Here is an 18,913-nt window from a genome sequence, read left to right as displayed (position 1 = left end):
AGAAGCAGAGGAGGCTGGTGGGAGGGCCTGAAGGAGAACGGGATCATTGTATTGGCTGGAATGGAATTTATGGAACGGTATCAAACACATCAAACATATGGACACCACATGTTTGACTCCATTCCATTGATTTCTTTCCAGCCATTACAATGAGCCCATCCTCCGATAGCTTCTCCCACCAACCTCCCCTGGAATGAAGGTATTCTCCTATCTCCTGTCTAGTTCCAGTTTCCATCTAGTACTCTTTCAGAGGTCTCTTAAGTACACCTGAAGAGAGAGAACCAGCTGCACCAGCTGCTGATAGTGTATAACATCAGATAAAACCAGGGATGAAAGTCCACACACACACTCCATTCACAGGGACAAGCAATGGGTAGCTACAGTAACAGACTGCTAAATTGGCCATTTTTTATCTAACCGGGTGTGTAAATAGTCAGTGACACATGGCTCAAGCAACATCTCTATGGATTTTCTTCCCGGTAGACTCTGGTTGGCTCTGATTGACCGTGCTCAGCCAGGACTGAAAAGCTGAGGTGTTGAGGTACTGTAGGTGTTGAGCGGGCGCCAGCTTGCCACAATGTTCAGAAAAGGTGAACGGTTGATCCATAATACCAGGGAGGGAAGATGGGCCGAAGAAGCATCTGTGTTGTTGCTAAATCCCACAATCTCTGTATGGCCACTCTCTATTCCATTCTCTCTCCTTTCCCCTCTCTTTCTCTGTCTCAGTCTCTGTCCCTCCCTCTCCCTTCCCCACTATTTCTCTGTCTCTCTCTCTCTCTCCTTTCCCCTCTATTTCCCTCTCTTCCTCTCCTTTCCCTCTATTACCCTGTCTTTCTCCCTCATTTCCCCCCGTCTCTTTCCCTCTCCATTCCCCTCTATTTCTCTCTCAATTCAATTCAATTCAAGGGCTTTAATCTATTTCTCTCTCTCTCCCTCTCCTTTCCCCTCTATTTCCCTCTCTTCCTCTCCTTTCCCTCTATTACCCTGTCTCTCTCCTTCATTTCCCCCTGTCTCTTTCCCTCTCCTTTCCCCTCTATTTCTCTCTCTCTCCCTCTCCTTTCCCCTCTATTTCTCTCTCTCTCCCTCTCCTTTCCCCTCTATTTCTCTGTCTCTCTCCCTCTCCTTTCCCCTCTATTTCTCTGTCTCTCTCCCTCTCCTTTCCCCTCTATTTCTCTGTCTCTCTCCATCTCCTTTCCCCTCTATTGCTCTGTCTCTCTCCCTCTCCTTTCCCCTCTATTTCTCTGTCTCTCTCCCTCTCCTTTCCCCTCTATTTCTCTCTCCCTCTCCTTTCCCCTCTATTTCTCTGTCTCTCTCCCTCTCATTTCCCCTCTATTTCTCTGTCTCTCTCCCTCTCCTTTCCCCTCTATTTCTCTCTCCCTCTCCTTTCCCCTCTATTTCTCTGTCTCTCTCCCTCTCCTTTCCCCTCTATTTCTCTGTCTCTCTCCTCTCTTTTCCCTCTATTACCCTGTCTCTCTCCCTCATTTCTCCCCGTCTCTTTCCCTCTCCTTTCCCCTCTCCATCTCCTTTCCCCTATTTCTCTCTCCCTCTCCCCTTTCCCCTCTATTTCTCTCTCTCCCCTCTCCTTTCCCTCATTTCTCTCCCTCTCCCTTTCTCTATCTCTGTCATCTCCTTCCTTTCCCCTCTATTTCTCTCTCTCTCCTTTCCCCTCTATTTCTCTCCTCTCTCTCCCTTCCCCTATATTTCTCTCCCTCCCTCCTTTCCCCTCCATTTCTCTGTCTCTCTCCCTCTCCTTTCCCCTATTTTCTGTCTCTCCCTCTCCTTCCCCTATTTATCTATTTCTCTCTCCTCTTTCCCCTCTTTTCTCCTCTCTCCCTTTTTCTCTCCCTCTCCTTTCCCCTCTATTTCTCTCCCCTCTCCCTTTCCCCCCTCTATTTCTCTCTCTCTCCCTCTCCTTTCCCCTCTATTTCTCTGTCTCTCTCCTCTCCTTTCCCTCCCTTCCCCTCTTTCCCCTCTTCTCTGTCTCTCTCCTCTCCTTTCCCCTTTTTCTGTGTCTCTCTCCCTCTCCTTTCTCTCTCTCTCTCTCCCTTCCCCTCTTTTCCTCTCTCTCCCTTTCTCTGTCTCTCTCCCTCTCCTTTCCCATCTATTCCCTTCTATTTCTCTCTCCCTCCCTCCCTCTCCTTTCCCCTCTATTTCTCTGTCTCTCTCCCTCTCCTTTCCCCTCTTTTTCTCTTCCCTCTCCTTTCCCCTCTATTTCTCTCTCTCCATCTCATCTCCTTTCCCCTCTATTTCTCTCTCTCTCCCTCTCCTTTCCCCTCTCTCCTCTCCTTCCCCCTCTATTTCTCTCCCTCTCCTTTCTCCTCTCTCTCCCTTTCCCCTCTCCCTCCCCTTCCCCTCTATTTCTCTGTCTCTTTCTCCTCTATTTCTCCCCTCTCCTTTCCCCTCTATTTCTCTGTCTCTTTCCCCTCAATTTCTCTCCTCTTCTTCTTTCCCCTCTATTTCTCTGTCTCTCCCTCCCTTTCCCCTCTATTTCTCCCTCCTTTCCCCTCTATTTCTCTGTCTCTCTCCCTCTCCTTTCCCCTCTATTTCTCTGTCTCTCTCCCTCTCCTTTCCCCTCTATTTCTCTCTCTCCACTCTCCTTTTCCCTCTATTTCTCTGTCTCTCTTCTCCCCCCTCTATTTCTCTGTCTCTCTCCCTCTCATTTCCCCTCTATTTCTCTGTCTCTCCCTCTCTTTCCCTCTATTTCTCTCTCCATCTCCTTTCCCTCCATTTCCTTTCTCCCACTCTCTCCTTTCCCCTCTATTTCTCTCCTCTCCTTTCCCTCTATTTTTATCTCTTTCCCCTCTATTTCTCTCTCCCTTTCTTTCCCCTCTATTTCTCCTTTCCCCTCTATTTCCTCTCTCCTTCCCCCTCTATTTCTTTCTCTCTCTCTCTCTCTCCCTCTCCTTTCCCCTCTATTTCTCTCTCTCCATCTCATTTCCCCTCTATTTCTCTCTCTCCATCTCCTTTCCCCTCCATTTCTCTCACTCTCCCTCTCCTTTCCCCTATATTTCTCTCCCTCTCCTTCCCCCTCTATTTCTCTCCCTCTCCTTTCTCCTCTATTTCTCTCCCTCTCCTTTCCCCTATATTTCTCTCCCTCCCCTTCCCCCTCTATTTCTCTCCCTCTCCTTTCTCCTCTATTTCTCTCCCTCTCCTTTCCCCTCTATTTCTCTCCTTCTCCTTTCCCCTCAATTTCTCTCTCTCTCCCTCTTCTTTCCCCTCTATTTCTCTGTCTCTCCCTCTCCTTTCCCTCTATTTCTCTGTCTCTCACCCTCTCCTTTCCCCTCTATTTCTCTGTCTCTCTCCCTCTCCTTTCCCCTCTATTTCTCTCCCTATCCTTTCCCCTCTATTTCTCTGTCTCTCTCCCTCTCCTTTCCCCTCTATTTCTCTGTCTCTCTCCCTCTCCTTTCCCCTCTATTTCTCCGTCTCTCGCACTCTCCTTTTCCCTCTATTTCTCTGTCTCTCTCCCTCTCCTTTCCCCTCTATTTCTCTGTCTCTCTCCCTCTCATTTCCCCTCTATTTCTCTGTCTCTCTCCCTCTCCTTTCCCCTCTATTTCTCTATCTCCATCTCCTTTCCCCTCCATTTCTCTCACTCTCCCCCTCTTTTCCCCTATATTTCTCTCACTCTCCCTCTCCTTTCCCCTCTATTTCACTCCCTCTCCTTTCCCCTCCATTTCTCTCCCTCTCCTTTCCCCTCTATTTCTCTATCTCTATCTCCTTTCCCCTCTATTTCTGTCTCTCCCTTTCCTTTCCCCTCTATTTCTGTCTCTCCCCTTCCTTTCCCCTCTATTTCTGTCTCTCTCCCTCCCTCTCCTTTCCCCTCTATTTCTGTCTCTCTCCCTTTCCTTTCCCCTCTATTTCTTTCTCTCTCCCTCCCTCTCCTTTCCCCTCTATTTCTGTCTCTCTCCCTCCCTCTCCTTTCCCCTCTATTTCTGTCTCTCTCCCTCTCCTTTCCCCTCTATATCTCTGTCTCTCCCTCTCCTTTCCCCTCTATTTCTGTCTCTCTCCCTCTCCTTTCCCCTCTATTTCTTTCTCTCTCCCTTTCCTTTCCCCTCTATTTCTGTCTCTCTCCCTCTCCTTTCCCCTCTATTTCTGTCTCTCTCCCTCTCCTTTCCCCTCTATTTATCTCCCTCTCCTTTCCCCTCTATGTCTCTGTCTCTCTCCCTTTATTCATTCTATTCTAGCAATGCCTCATTTAGCCAGCATCCTCCTATTGTTTCTGTGTAAACAAGCTGTATGTTTTATTTTAAGACACCTCTCCTTTCTGTTTCTTTCTCTCCAAGAAAGTGTCTCACTCTTCCCTTTTCCCTCCCTTTCTCTTGTCACTCTTCCCTTTTCCCTCCCTTTCTCTTGTCTCGCTTTCATTTAGCCTGCATCCTTCCCTTCTCACACCAACTCTTTCTGTGTAAACAAGTTGTACCTTCCTTACCAAGACCCCCTTCAATCTCGCTCTCTCTCTTTAACCCCCCCTCTGTAATTCTCCCCCTCTGTCTCTCTCTCTCTCTCTCTCTCTCTCTCTCTCTCTCTACCCCCCTCTCTCTTTCTCGTTCTCTGACTCTTTGCAAGTTGGAAGAGAACCAGACATCTGAAGCTTGTCTATGAATAAACAAAGATGTCACTGTCAGAGTGATTATGTTTCATTATACTGGAAATGAAGGGCAGTGTCGTCTGGCGCCTCACGATCAATAGCCCCTCTGAAGTGTGTTTGCATTCATGCCTGGCTGCTCGAATGGCAGTTTATAAAGAACCTAGTCTCCTCTTTAAAGTTGTAGTCTGGGATTGGTACCTCCATGTTTGTGCATGGATGCCTTTAAGGGTTTATTTAAAGCTAGGAAACATCAGAATAAGCCATAGGGACTATACAGTAGGTATGCTTTGTTTTTGATCATCAACACTCAATTATACAATTATTTCAACATATACAGTACGCAGTCTTGACATTGCACATGTGGCAATGATGGATGTGGTCTAGAGTAGTTACCTGTCCTAATTCAAAAGTTAGATAGACAAATGTATTTTATTGTCTAATCAGTGTCAACATATTTCAGTAAACTGCCATATCCAAATACTGTACTAACCGTAAGCTACTTTAGTGTATTAACTGTAAGCTACTGTAGTGTACTAACTGTAAGCTACTGTAGTGTAGTGTATTAACTGTAAGCTACTGTTGTATAGTGTACTCATTGTAAGCTACTGTAGTGTAGTGTACTCACTGTAAGCTACTGTAGTGTACTAACTGTAAGCTACTGTAGTGTAGTGTACTCACTGTAAGCTACTGTACTGTATTAACTTTAAGCTACTGTAGTGTACTAACTGTAAGCTACTGTAGTGCAGTGTAGTCTCTGTAAGCTACTGTACTGTATTAACTTTAAGCTACTGTAGTGTAGTGTACTCACTGTAAGCTACTGTACTGTATTAACTGTAAGCTACTGTAGTGTACTAACTGTAAGCTACTGTTGTATAGTGTACTAACTGTAAGCTACTGTTGTATAGTGTACTCATTGTAAGCTACTGTAGTGTAGTGTACTCACTGTAAGCTACTGTAGTGTAGTGTACTCACTGTAAGCTACTGTAGTGTACTAACTGTAAGCTACTGTAGTGTAGTGTACTCACTGTAAGCTACTGTACTGTATTAACTTTAAGCTACTGTAGTGTACTAACTGTAATCTACTGTACTGTGTAGTGTAATCAACCCCATCTTCCAGGTAATGTAGAGTCAACTGCAAGATGAGAAGTCCCTATTTGACATGGGACAGTCTCCTCTTAATCTTTCCTAAGCAGTGTTTTTTGAAAAGCACCTGTTATACTAATAGCAGAATAGTAATTGGTGTGCTGTTAGTGCCTGTCCCCTTGGTGTTCCCTGATGATGTTTCTCATCCTTTTGGATGTTGCCAAATGACTGTTTTGAAGTCAGTTTTCTGGGCAATTACTAGACAACTGGTTTATTAACGCAGGCATGCATACATCTCACGGCTGATCTAAGTTACTGTGTTATTGGATTTCCACACAAATCTAACTGTACTCTAATCTTCCCTCCCCAAAAAGAATTGGATTATTCCTATCGGCTCCAAACGCATCATTTACATTTACATTTAAGTCATTTAGCATCATGACATTTAGCTGCCAAGCTTACACAGAAGAGGGATTTTCTGGGGAATAAGAGGAGCCTGGGCTGGTGATGTCACATTCCCTGACACCTGGGGTGCAACTCAATACTCTCATGTTGCTTCCTCTCCTAGTCTCCTCTGCACTACATTGTGGCACCACCAGGAGTTGGGGGCACCACCAAGAGTTGCTTCCTCTCCTCGACTCCTCTGCACTATATTGAGGCACCACCAAGAGTTGCTTCCTCTCCTCGACTCCTCTGCACTATTTGCTTCCTCTCCTCGACTCCTCTGCACTATATTGAGGCACCACCAAGAGTTGCTTCCTCTCCTCGACTCCTCTGCACTATATTGAGGCACCACCAAGAGTTGCTTCCTCTCCTCGACTCCTCTGCACTATATTGAGGCACCACCAGGAGTTGGGGCACCACCAGGATTCAGGGGTAACAGCGGGACAGTTTGTTTAGGGAATGTAAAAATGTATTATATATATATTTTTAATAATCACAGAATGTTACTTCAACTTAATCCTTGACTTTAAGTTTTACAAGGAGGACCGGCAGCGTGCCCCCCTGCATCCATCAATGATTGGCACCTGCTTGGGATAGAATTGCAGTGGGCACATTGTAGCCTTGGGAGAGGGACTACACCTCTCCATAGAGCTGCCCTCCAAAACGTCTCATATAGCTGTTCTGGTTTTCTAGTATGGTGACTTTATTGACTGACAGAGGTTGGTAGCCTACACTCTTAGAAAGAAAGACCCTAAAAGACCCTAAAAGTTTTTTTCGGATGTTCCCATAGGATAACCCTTTGAATAACCCTTTTTTGGTTCCTGGTAGAACCCTTTTGAGTTCCATGTAAGAACCTTTTCCACAGAGGGTTCTACATTGAACCCAAAAGAGTTCTACCTGGCCCCAAAAATGGTTCTCTTATGGGGATAGCCGAGGGACCCTTTTGGAAGCCTTTTTATAAGAGTGTAGTCTTTATACTACACTTTACTAACGGGTGACTTCATTCTGCAGTTCAATCATTAGTGAGTCACCGCTGCTTTATATATCTGGAGACAAACTAAGTTACTGCTTACTTCAACGTAGACTTTGTTAGAAGATAAACCATTTTGTCTGCTTCGTGTATAAGTCTATGAACCTATCTAACTTCAGAGTATATTAGCCTTGAGGAAATATCAGCCATCAGAATTTCTCACTGTTCATAGGAGAAGAGGAGGTTGGGGAGTCCACAGCTTTAATTAACACTGCTCCTCAACGTTGTTAGAGGCTCCAACAATAATAATTGAGTGCATTAGAATTTATCTCCAGGAAAGCTGTTGGCAGCAATCCAGTAGCTAATTAAAATAAGGTAAAAATGGATTTCGTGAAATACAACTTGCCATCTCTTAATTCTCCAATCGAGATCCATTTTCTCACCCATTCACACATGCTCTCCAAGGCATGAGAAGACAAATGGATGTGGGCTTGGCCTAATACAACTGCTCCAAATATGTCAAAACTGCACAGTGGTTCAATACACATTCCTGTCTAATTCCAGAGGCTGCTCTGATGTGGTTTCTGATGTGGTTTCTCTGATCTACAATTCTAACGTTACACAGACATTACTGCAGTTTACAGAATGTTTAACTTGTTAATTCTAGGACTGATGAGAATGAAGTTTCTGTTTGTAGTATGGGTCATGACAGATTTGATATTAGGCACAGAGCATGTTTAAATGTGAAGCATCCGGTTGGAATCTCCACTCCCCACCAAATATGGTGAAGAGAGGAAGCCCAGTGGCCGGCAGTGGGAGAGAATGATCAAAGATCTCAGTACAGTTTTCTGTTTCCAAAACTAGAATGTGTTACGAACAGAGTGCACTAAGTCTTGTAGTCGTAACCCTTTGCCAAAGTTTCTAAACTTTGTGTTGTTTTCAAGGAGTGCAAGGGTGAATTGTGTTATTGCACACGTGCACTTCACAGAGAAGGCGTTCCCTAAAGGAAATATGCAAATAAATACTACAACGCTCCAATAGAATCTCGCTAGCTCATGCTTGACTCTGCCCACCTCCTTGCTTGTTCTGTCCGCTATGCTTCATTTGCTCCACATAGAAAACGACTCAGATGAACTATCTTGGGTTAGTTCATAATATCTTTGCTAATAGGCCTATATTTTATTTAACTAATCAACCAATGATCAAGCCCTTGATGAGTTCTATCAGGTGTGTTATTAGTACTGGGTTGGGACAGAAATATGCACTCTTGTGTGACCCCAGGATTGAAAAACACTATCTCTAACAAAAGGACAATCTTTAAGAGACTGATATAACAAAAACAAAAAAACATTTGTTCGATGTCATTTCGAATCCTGGAAGTCACAATTCACAATGATTTCATCACTCGGATCGCAATACTTGGCTTTGCCGCTGTATAAATGCAAGCCCAAATGGAATAAGATTAAGATTCGTGTGTGGCTCACACGCTCCACTATAGGAGTGGTTGGGGAAAATGACAGCTTAATTGCCTGTTACTTCATCACGTCTATAAACGCTCCACATCGTAAATGACATGTCTGAGATGTGTTTTTCAATAACCCGCCCCATTCACAATATGCATGGCACAATAAATCGCCATATTGTTATGTGCTGTGCCTCCACCAGGAGAGCCTACTCTTCTGCATGTAGATTCATTTTTTTGGCTGCAGGCCTAGTAAACATGGGTTCCAAATTGCACCTTATTCCCTTTATAGTGCACTATTTTTGACTAGAATAGGGTGCCATTAGGGATACAACCATGAACACATTTCAGTGAGTTATTCTGAGGCAGAAGCTGTTATACACAGTTATTTATATTGTTCATGTTGATACAGTGGAAGGTTACTGCAGACATAAAGGTTGCTATACGGAAACCCCTTATAAACCAATGTGGAAGAGAGGCTATCTTAAATGGATACTTCGGGATTTTGGCAATGAAGTCCTTTATCTACTTCCCCAGTCAGAGGAACTCGTGGGTAGAATTTGTATGTCTCTGTGTGCAGTTTGAAGAAAGTAGCTAACTAGCGCTAGTGCAATCACTGGCAGTCTACTACCTCTAATTTCCTTCAAATCTCAAAGTATCCCTTTAAGTGCTCTAAATGGGAGAGCAACAGTGTTCTCTAATTTGCTGTCTGGCTGCACAGCAAAGCACAAATAAAAAATAAATAAACATGGCTTTGAGGTATTTAATGTATGAAAACCATTAAGATTGTGTTGACCTGAGTTAAGACAAACTAAAAAGTAAAGTAGAGTAAAACATCCTAATTAAGTGAGTTAGAGTTCTTGCATTTTTTATGAGATCAAGTGTTAGTTTAGTTTAGTACCTGTTAGAGACAATAATGCATTCTCAATGTAACCTCTTTGATTTCAAACAGCTATGCAATTCCTGACAATGGAGACATCTTCTCTCGTTGATCATATCAACTGTATGTACAGTGCATTTCGGTTGAGCCCATTGCGGTGGGCTTGATCGAGCGTGTAAACACCGTTTTGGAGCTCTGTGTAATCACAGAGAGAAGATCATCAATACAAGCGGCCAATTCCTGCAGACACAGGGAACATGTTAACCTCTGACCTTGAGAATGTAGATACATAATTCACCATTACAATGCCCGATTTAATCAAGTCATCTGTCCAATAGTAACAGACCATTTTGTGGGCGGAGATACTGTATGTCCCGGTGTAATGGGGCCACTGTTTTGTAAGTGGACGGTAAGGAACAGTTTTAAACGGCTAAGTTGTGTTATATAGTGGATAGGATAAGATATAGATAGACATACAGTACCAGTCAAAAGTTTGGACACACCTACTCATTCAAGGGTTTTCTTTATTGTTTTACTATTTTCTACATTGTATAATAATAGTGAAGACATCAAAACTATGAAATAACACATGGAATCATGTAGTAACCAAAAAAGTGTTAAACAAATCAAAATATATTTTACATTTGAAATTCTTAAAAGTAGCCACCCTTTGCCTTGTGGACAGCTTTGCACCCGCGTGGCATTCTCTCAAACAGCTTCACCTGGAATGATTTTCCAACAGTCTTGAAGGAGTTCCCACATATGCTGAGACCTTGTTGGCTGCTTTTACTTCACTCTGTGGTCCAACTCATCCCAAACCACCTCAATTGGGTTGAGGTCAGGTGATTGTGGAGGCCAAGTCATCTGATGCTGCACTCCATAACTCTCCTTCTTGGTCAAATAGCCCTTACACAGCCTAGAGGTGTGCTGGATCCTGTTGATTGTCCTGTTGAAAAACAAATGATAGTCCCATTAAGTGCAAACCAGATGGGATGGTGCATCACTGCAGAATGCTATGGTAGCCATGCTGGGTGTGCCTTGAATTATAAATAAATCACAGACTGTGTCACCAGCAAAGCAACCCTACACCATCACACCACCTCCTCCATGCTTCACTGTGGGAAGCACCCATGTGGATATCATCCGTTCACCTACTCTGTGTCTCACATAGATACGGCAGTTGGAACAAAAAATATCACATTTGGACTCATCAGACCAAAGGACAAATTTCCACCGGTCTAATGTCCACTGCTCGTGTTTCTTGGCCCAAGTAAGTCTCTTCTTCTTATTATTGTCCTTTAGTATAAACATTTTTTGCAGCAATTCGACCATAAAGGCCTGATTCACGCAGGCTCCTCTGAACAGTTGATCTTAAGATGTGTCTGTTACTTGAACTCTGTGAAGCATTTATTTGGGCTGCAATTTCTGAGGCTGGTAACTCTAATGAACTTATTCTCTGCAGCAGAGGTACCTCTGGGTCTTCTTTTCCTGTGGCGGTCCTCATGAGATACAGTTCCATCATAGTGCTTGATGTTTTGTTGCGACTGCACTTGAAGAAATTTTCAAAGTTCTTGAAATTTTCTGAATTGACTGACCTTCATGTCTTAAATTAATAATGGACTCTCGATTATCTTTGCTTATTTGAGCTGTTCTTGCCATAATATGGACTTGGTCTTTTACCAAATAGGGCTATCTTCTGTATTGTAATGTTTTAAAAATGGTATAACCTGCCTTAATTCTGCTGGAGCCCAGGAAGAGTATCTGGGGTCCAGCTTGCTGGCGTTAACCAGTTATTCATGTTGTGTAACAAAACATGTATTATGTGTTATTACATTGTATTATGAAATTGATAGTTTGGATCCTGGATGCTGATTGGCTGAAACAGTATTCCAGCCATGTGTATGTCAGACAATATACCATGGTGTAAAGCTAAAATAGTTGTTTACTGTTCTTTTTGAAGTATCACTACGCTGTTTGTGATACACCGAATGGAATCACGAGAGAAAAATGCCAATGTCTGTCCCTATGCCCAGCTTAATATCTCCAAGGATCTAAGGATAACCAATATGAAAGCTCCTGTTGATAATTACACACACACACACAGAAAACATTTATAGCTTCCTGCGCTGGGGAATTGTCACCAACATCAGACACACTCACTGGAGTCACACTGGGATGCGTTTCTATGGTGACGTGAGGAGGGGCTGGGGATGTGCAGGATTTAAAAGCGTAATCTCTGTCATGCAGCTGTACTTCTAAACCACCAACATATGCCTGTCACTCTAACAAGGAGCTAATTGTGAACCTGAGAATCCTGATTTAGGAGACTCGATCAACACCCAATGAGCTGTTTTTGATGACTACGATTTGCGGCTTAATGGTGGCAATGTCATCTTGGTAATGTTGCTCATCAATCATTCAAATACAACTTCTAGCTGATTGTTGTACAATAAACTGAAGACACAAAACTACATTGTTTACTGACAACCACATAAAAACATATATTTTTTAAATGTTTAACATTTCTCATGACTTTTCTCATTTTGGGTAGGCCTATTTAAATAGCAGATACATTCCATTATGTTCATTTGAAAACCAAATCTAAATGACACATTAAAAAAAGTTACATTTCCCAAGAGCTATGACATAGGAGGAGTTTATTTCAATGTGTAGCCAGCCGTCTGATCCAAAGTGCCCAGCAAACATTGAACAGTGTAAGGGTTTTCCTGTGGTGAAGGAGAGGCGGACCAAAATGCAGCGTGGTGGTTATTCATGTTCTTTAATAAAGGAACTAGACATGAAATAACTAACAAAACAATAAATGTGCGAAAACCTAAACAGTCCTATCTGGTGCAAACACAGAGACAAGAACAATCACCCACAAAAACCCAACACCAAACAGGCTACCTAAATATGGTTCCCAATCAGAGACAATGACTAACACCTGCCTCTGATTGAGAACCATATCAGGCCAAACACAGAAACAGACAAACTAGACACACAACATAGAATGCCCACTCAGATCACACTCTGACCAAACAAAACATAGAAACATACAAAGCAAACTATGGTCAGGGTGTGACAAACAGTGTCGTCCCTTCAAGGTTCTCCTTTGGTTGTTTGAGAACCACATCCACGGAACCAAATTAGCTGGGTGTTATTTGTTGAGAGGCAAATCTTCCATCTGTCTAGTTCAGGGTGTCAGACACCTTGTCGTTGTAAAACAGATGTCAAGAATTCTGTTAATGATTTCTGTGTCTGGGGCTGCTGCAGTTCAATGTGTTTGTTAAACAAGTGGTCAGACACTATTAACCATTATTAACCTCTGACCTTGAGACTCACACCAAGGCGTCAGGAAAAAGGCCTCTGGAAAAAAGAGACATGACTTCCCTCACCATCTCATCAAGGTACAAATCTGTCGTTCTGCCCCTGAACAGCCACTGTTTCTAGGCTGTCATTGAAAATAAGAATTTGTTCTTGACTGACTTGCCTGGTTAAATAAAGGTTAAATAAATAAAAAATTGGTCAAAACTCCATCCCACCAAAACAGGCTGACATTTCAGGTGGTCTTTTCTAACAGCTCTTACACTAAAAGGAGATTGCCATCATTTTCACAATTTCACAGTATTATTCAACCTCATAGTGTGGAAATATACACTGAGTGTACAAACCATCTTAATATTGAGTTGCACCTCCCCATTTTGCCCTCAGAACAGCCTTAATTCATCGGGACATGAACTCTACAATGGTGGACCATTCTTGATACACACGGGAAACTGCTGAGCGTGAAAACCCCAGCAGCGTTGTAGTTCTTGACACAAATCGCTGCGCCTGGCACCTATTACCATACCCTGTTCAAAGGCACTTAAATCTTGTGTCTTGCCCATTCACCCTCTAAATGGCACACATGCAAAATCCATGTCTCAATTTTCTCCAGGTTTAAAATCCTTCTTTAACCTGCCTCCTCCCCTTCATCTACACGGATTGAAGTGTATTTAACAAGTGACATCAGCAAGGGATTATAGCTTTCACCTGGATTCACCTGGTCAGTCTATGTCATGGAAAGAGCAGGTGTTGTTAATGTTTTGTACACTCAGTGCATATGAAACACAGAAACATCATATGATGGACTATACTGGACCTTTAAGGAGAAACACATTGAACACTATCAACACCACACATACACACTATACAACTATAGCAGTGTTTAACACTATCAACATCACACATACACACTATACAACTATAACAGTGTTTAACCCTATCAACACCACACATACACACTATACAACTATAGCAGTGTTTAACACTATCAACACCACACATACACACTATACAACTATAGCAGTGTTTAACCCTATCAACACCACACATACACATTATACAACTATAGCAGTGTTTAACCCTACAACACATATCAACATCACACATACACACTATACAACTATAGCAGTGTTTAACACTATCAACACTACACATACACACTATACAACTATAGCAGTGTTTAACCCTATCAACACTACACATACACACTATACAACTATAGCAGTGTTTAACACATACACACTATCAACTACAGTGTTTAACCCTAACACACATACACACTATACAACTATAGCAGTGTTTAACCCTATCAACACATACACACTATACAACTATAGCAGTGTTTAACCCTATCAACACTACACATACACACTATACAACTATAGCAGTGTTTAACCCTATCAACACTACACATACACACTATACAACTATAGCAGTGTTTAACCCTATCAACACTACACATACACACTATACAACTATAGCAGTGTTTAACCCTATCAACACCACACATACACACTATACAACTATAGCAGTGTTTAACCCTATCAACACCACACATACACTATACAACTATACAACTATAACAGTGTTTAACCCTATCAACACATACACACTATACAACTATAACAGTGTTTAACCCTATCAACACTACACATACACACTATACAACTATAGCAGTGTTTAACCCTATCAACACATACACACTATACAACTATAACAGTGTTTAACCCTATCAACACATACACACTATACAACTATAGCAGTGTTTAACCCTATCAACACCACACATACACACTATACAACTATAGCAGTGTTTAACCCTATCACACCACACATATATACAACACCCTACTATACAACTATAGCAGTGTTTAACCCTATCAACACTACACCCTATACACACTATACAACTACTATAGCAGTGTTTAACCCTATCAACACCACACATACACACTATACAACTATAGCAGTGTTTAACCCTATCAACACCACACATACACACTATACAACTATAGCAGTGTTTAACCCTATCAACACCACACATACACACTATACAACTATAGCAGTGTTTAACCCTATCAACACCACACATACACACTATACAACTATAGCAGTGTTTAACCCTATCAACACCACACATATACACTATAGAACTATAGCAGTGTTTAACCCTATCAACACATACACACTATACAACTATAGCAGTGTTTAACCCTATCAACACCACACATACACACTATACAACTATAGCAGTGTTTAACCCTATCAACACTACACATACACACTATACAACTATAGCAGTGTTTAACCCTATCAACACCACACATACACACTATACAACTATAGCAGTGTTTAACCCTATCAACACCACACATATACACTATACAACTATAGCAGTGTTTAACCCTATCAACACTACACATACACACTATACAACTATAGCAGTGTTTAACCCTATCAACACCACACATACACACTATACAACTATAGCAGTGTTTAACCCTATCAACACCACACATATACACTATACAACTATAACAGTGTTTAACCCTATCAACACTACACTTACACACTATACAACTATAGCAGTGTTTAACACTATCAACACCACACATACACACTATACAACTATAGCAGTGTTTAACCCTATCAACACTACACATACACACTATACAACTATAGCAGTGTTTAACCCTATCAACACCACACATACACACTATACAACTATAGCAGTGTTTAACCCTATCAACACCACACATATACACTATACAACTATAACAGTGTTTAACCCAACACCACACATATCAACACCCCTACACATACACACTATACAACTATAGCAGTGTTTAACCCTATCAACACTACACATACACACTATACAACTATAGCAGTGTTTAACCCTATCAACACCACACATACACACTATACAACTATAACAGTGTTTAACCCTATCAACACTACACATACACACTATACAACTATAGCAGTGTTTAACCCTATCAACAACCATCACACCACACACACTATACAACTATAGCAGTGTTTAACCCTATCAACACCACACATACACACTATACAACTATAGCAGTGTTTAACCCTATCAACACATACACACTATACAACACATACACATACTATACAACTATAGCAGTGTTTAACCCTATCAACACTACACATACACACTATACAACTATAACAGTGTTTAACCCTATCAACACATACACACTATACAACTATAGCAGTGTTTAACCCTATCAACACTACACATACACACTATACAACTATAGCAGTGTTTAACCCTATCAACACCACACATACACACTATACAACTATAGCAGTGTTTAACCCTATCAACACACTACACTATACAGTGTTTAACACTATACAACTATAACAGTGTTTAACCCATCAACACCACACATACACACTATACAACTATAGCAGTGTTTAACCCTATCAACACTACACATATACACTATACAACTATAGCAGTGTTTAACCCTATCAACACCCTATCAACACACTATATACAACTATAGCAGTGTTTAACCCTATCAACACCACACATACACACTATACAACTATAGCAGTGTTTAACCCTATCAACACTACACATACACACTATACAACTATAGCACCCTATCACACCACACATACACACTATACAACTATAGCAGTGTTTAACCCTATCAACACCACACATACACACTATACAACTATAGCAGTGTTTAACCCTATCAACACCACACATACACACTATTATACAACTATAACAGTGTTTAACCCTATCAACACTACACATATACACTATACAACTATAGCAGTGTTTAACCCTATCAACACCACACATACACACTATACAACTATAGCAGTGTTTAACCCTATCAACACTACACATACACATTATACAACTATAGCAGTGTTTAACACTATCAACACCACACATACACACTATACAACTATAGCAGTGTTTAACCCTATCAACACCACACATACACACTATACAACTATAGCATTGTTTAACCCTATCAACACTACACTTACACACTATACAACTATAGCAGTGTTTAACACTATCAACACTACACTTACACACTATACAACTATAGCAGTGTTTAACCCTATAACACTACTATAGCAGTGTTTAACACTATCAACACTACACTTACACACTATACAACTATAGCAGTGTTTAACACTATCAACACTACACTTACACACTATACAACTATAGCAGTGTTTAACACTATCAACACTACACTTACACACTATACAACTATAGCAGTGTTTAACACTATCAACACTATATACAACACAGTGTTTAACCCTATCAACACCACACATACACACTATACAACTATAGCAGTGTTTAACCCTATCAACACCACACATATACACTATACAACTATAGCAGTGTTTAACCCTATCAACACCACACATACACACTATACAACTATAGCAGTGTTTAACCCTATCAACACCACACATACACACTATACAACTATAGCAGTGTTTAACCCTATCAACACATACACACTATACAACTATAGCAGTGTTTAACACTATCAACACCACACATACACATTATACAACTATAACAGTGTTTTTTCCGACTCGCTGAAATGACCAGGCTGATGTAACTGTTATCAGGCGATGAATCATATTTTAACTGGAGGGCCATTATAGCAACACTCATCTCATTGCTGTTTGGGAGAGCTATAACGCTATCATTACTGCTGTAGTGCATCCAGCACTCAGCACACACCACTACAGCAAGCCCCTGTGGTTGTCGACAGAGGCCTCTGTGTCAGTAACTGTAATTGAGAGCATTTTCTGTGGCTCTCTGAGTACAGAATCTGAAACAATGGCTGAAAATGAGACCCACTCTATTCCCTGATTCACTTTGCTCCCTACTCAACTACACCTCTCTCATACCACAGTCATTACACTGTGATTATTAGGATTAAAGCACCACTCTGACGTTGAGAGCTTTGGTTCAATGATCTAAACTTGTTTCCATTCATCAGATAGAAATATGAAGTCAATGAAGGTTGGATTCTAACTGATTCTGACAGGTTAATCATAATGGGTTGAGAGCTCATTGACCCCTGTCCCCGCCCTCGTCCCAGTCCCCGTCCTCTCTCAGCAGTGTGTGTCCCCGTCCTCTCTCAGCAGTGTGTGTCCCCGTCCTCTCTCAGCAGTGTGTGTCCCCGTCCCCTCTCAGCAGTGTGTGTCCCCGTCCTCTCTCAGCAGTGTGTGTCCCCGTCCTCTCTCAGCAGTGTGTGTCCCCGTCCTCTCTCAGCAGTGTGCGTCCCCGTCCTCTCTCAGCAGTGTGTTTCCACGTCCCATCTCAGCAGTGTGTGTCCCCATCCCCGTCCCCTCTCAGCAGTGTGTGTCCCCATCCCCGTCCCCTCTCAGCAGTGTGTGTCCCCATCCCCGTCCCCTCTCAGCAGTGTGTGTCCCCATCCCCGTCCCCTCTCAGCAGTGTGTGTCCCCATCCCTGTCCCCTCTCAGCAGTGTGTCCCCATCCCCGTCCCCTCTCAGCAGTGTGTCCCCATCCCCGTCCCCTCTCAGCGGTGTGTGTCCCCATCCCCATCCCCTCTCAGTGGTGTGTGACACAACATCATGTGGAGAACCTGGCACAACTACTCCACAGGGTTACTAAGACACACAGTATACCACTCAACCAGCACTTACCGTCTGACACCGACACATCCTTCTCTGTCTTTCTCTTTTTGTCCTTGTTTGTTTTTACCATCAAACCTGCAGACGATCAAAGTCTTTCACTGTAGGTTGCAGTAGTACCCAGTTCACAGATACTTTTAGTACAAGTCTTTCACTGTAGGTTGCAGTAGTGCCCAGTTCACAGATACTTTTAGTACAAGTCTTTCACTGTAGGTTGCAGTAGTACCCAGTTCACAGATACTTTTAGTACAAGTCTTTCACTGTAGGTTGCAGTAGTACCCAGTTCACAGAGACTTTTAGTACAAGTCTTTCACTGTAGGTTGCAATAGGGCCTAGTTCACAGACACTTGTCTGGGATGTTTCTCATGGCCCAGGAACAGTGCTCTGATGCTATATTCATAGTCACTATTTTGGTATTTAGAAAATGACGGTTGTTTTTTCCCCCTGGCTGTCTAAGGATGTCTCGCTCTCGCTCTTAAG

The sequence above is a fragment of the Oncorhynchus nerka genome, linkage group LG8 (assembly GCF_034236695.1).
Source record: "Oncorhynchus nerka isolate Pitt River linkage group LG8, Oner_Uvic_2.0, whole genome shotgun sequence".
NCBI classification, from domain to species: Eukaryota; Metazoa; Chordata; class Actinopteri; order Salmoniformes; family Salmonidae; genus Oncorhynchus; species Oncorhynchus nerka.
The sequence above is the reverse complement of the archived record's forward strand: the minus strand, read 5'-3'. Positions refer to the sequence as shown.